The sequence below is a fragment of the Anastrepha obliqua genome, unplaced genomic scaffold (assembly GCF_027943255.1).
Source record: "Anastrepha obliqua isolate idAnaObli1 unplaced genomic scaffold, idAnaObli1_1.0 ptg000371l, whole genome shotgun sequence".
Taxonomy (NCBI): domain Eukaryota; kingdom Metazoa; phylum Arthropoda; class Insecta; order Diptera; family Tephritidae; genus Anastrepha; species Anastrepha obliqua.
The window spans coordinates 12,501-15,000 of NW_026562352.1; the positions used below are offsets into that span (position 1 = coordinate 12,501).

The 2,500-nt window shown below is 29.3% G+C and overlaps 1 non-coding gene and 1 pseudogene across 1 annotated transcript in view; both read left to right on the plus strand.

Annotated features, from left to right (window-relative positions):
• The first annotated feature begins 323 nt into the window (after positions 1-323).
• Positions 324-504, plus strand: LOC129252773 (5.8S ribosomal RNA; annotated as a pseudogene).
• Positions 505-946: 442 nt separating this feature from the next.
• The window catches only part of LOC129252776 (large subunit ribosomal RNA), a 3,988-nt gene continuing 2,434 nt past the window's right edge, over positions 947-2,500 (plus strand). Inside the window, exon 1 of the ribosomal RNA XR_008583636.1 lies at positions 947-2,500. This exon is cut by the window's right edge and continues 2,434 nt beyond it. This is a non-coding gene — a ribosomal RNA (large subunit ribosomal RNA).

Here is a 2,500-nt window from a genome sequence, read left to right on the forward strand (position 1 = left end):
GTTGTACTTATTATTCATTTGATTGAATGATAAGTTAATTTGTTCACAATAACAAAAGTGGTATATATTTATTATATTATTATATATACATAAAATGATTAAAAAAATACAAAATAATTGAATCATAATAAATACCACCACTGTATTATTGTTGAACTAAGACATTCGCAACTTAATAAAAATGTTTAGAGTTAAATATATTTGATATATATTATTGAAAGAAAATCAATTTATATATTATTAATATTATTTAATTTTACTCTTTCAATTAATATATGCAAAAAAAAATTGACATTTGTTATAAATAAAAATAAATAAAAAAATACTCTAAGCGGTGGATCACTTGGCTCATGGGTCGATGAAGAACGCAGCAAACTGTGCGTCATCGTGTGAACTGCAGGACACATGAACATCGACATTTTGAACGCATATCGCAGTCCATGCTGTTATGTACATTAAATTCAATTTTAAAGTACTGCTTGGACTACATATGGTTGAGGGTTGTAAGACTATGCTAAATAAGTTGCTTATTCTTTTATAAAAATAATTGAATTTAAGCAAATGTGTATATTATTGGATTTTAAATAATTCATAATATTAATAGCAAAAAAAATAAAGATATATAATGAATTTTATTTATTATATATTCTTTAAAAAAAAAATCCTCTCAAATAAAATGAAATGATGAAAATATTGAATCTAAGTATTCTTTACAAAAAATTTTCATATTATTTATATATATATATAAAATAATAATTTATATATGTAATTAAAAGGAGGAATGTCTAGCATAAAAATTAAATTTTTTATTCTAGGATTGCCTCATTTTACATTATTATTATTTTTATATATTTACAATATATAAAAGGAGAAAAGAAAAATAGAGATGAAAAGATGATATAATTTTTTTATTAAATTGTGAGAAGATAAAAAAAGAATATTAAAACAACCTCAACTCATATGGGATTACCCCCTGAATTTAAGCATATTAATGAGGGGAGGAAAAGAAACTAACAAGGATTTTCTTAGTAGCGGCGAGCGAAAAGAAAATAGTTCAGCACTAAGTCACTTTGTCTATATGTCAAATGTGAGATGCAGTGTATGGAATATCTTAATATCTAGTATGAGAAATTAACGATTTAAGTCCTTCTTAAATGAGGCCATTTACCCATAGAGGGTGCCAGGCCCGTATAACGTTAATGATTACTAGAAAGATATTTCCAAAGAGTCGTGTTGCTTGATAGTGCAGCACTAAGTGGGTGGTAAACTCCATCTAAAACTAAATATAACCATGAGACCGATAGTAAACAAGTACCGTGAGGGAAAGTTGAAAAGAACTCTGAATAGAGAGTTAAATAGTACGTGAAACTGCTTAGAGGTTAAGCCCGATGAACCTGAATATCCATTATGAAAAATTCATCATTAAATAATTAAAAAAATAATGTGCATTTTTTTCATATAAGGACATTGTAATCTATTAACATAATAAAGTATTTATCAAAAGATCATTGGTGATATTAAGTTTATTTAAATTAATTTGCTTTTTAAGCATATTAACATAAAATAAATACTAATGATTTGATAAAGTGTTGATAGATTTTATTATATATAATGCTAAAATTCATTTTTTGAATTTTACAAAAAATTTAATATCTATGATATTAATATTTATTTGTATGCATTTATATGATTAACAATGCGAAAGATTCAGGATACCTTCGGGACCCGTCTTGAAACACGGACCAAGGAGTCTAACATATGTGCAAGTCATTGAGTTATATTAAACTTAATGGCATAATTAACTTAACTTAAATATAATGGGATTAATTTTTAGTCTATTTTTTAATAAATAGTCAATTAATTCAATCCCGGGGCGTTCCATATAGTTATGTATAATGATAATTTATTATTATTTATACCTCTAACTGGAGCGTACCTTGAGCATATATGCTGTGACCCGAAAGATGGTGAACTATACTTGATCAGGTTGAAGTCAGGGGAAACCCTGATGGAAGACCGAAACAGTTCTGACGTGCAAATCGATTGTCAGAATTGAGTATAGGGGCGAAAGACCAATCGAACCATCTAGTAGCTGGTTCCCTCCGAAGTTTCCCTCAGGATAGCTGGTGCATTTAAAAATTATATAAAATAATCTTATCTGGTAAAGCGAATGATTAGAGGCCTTAGGGTCGAAACGATTTTAACCTATTCTCAAACTTTAAATGGGTAAGAACCTCACCTTTCTTGATATGAAGGTTGAGGTTATGATATAATGTGCCCAGTGGGCCACTTTTGGTAAGCAGAACTGGCGCTGTGGGATGAACCAAACGTAATGTTACGGTGCCTAAATTAACAACTCATGCAGATACCATGAAAGGCGTTGGTTGCTTAAAACAGCAGGACGGTGGACATGGAAGTCGTAATCCGCTAAGGAGTGTGTAACAACTCACCTGCCGAAGCAACTAGCCCTTAAAATGGATGGCGCTTAAGTTGTATACCT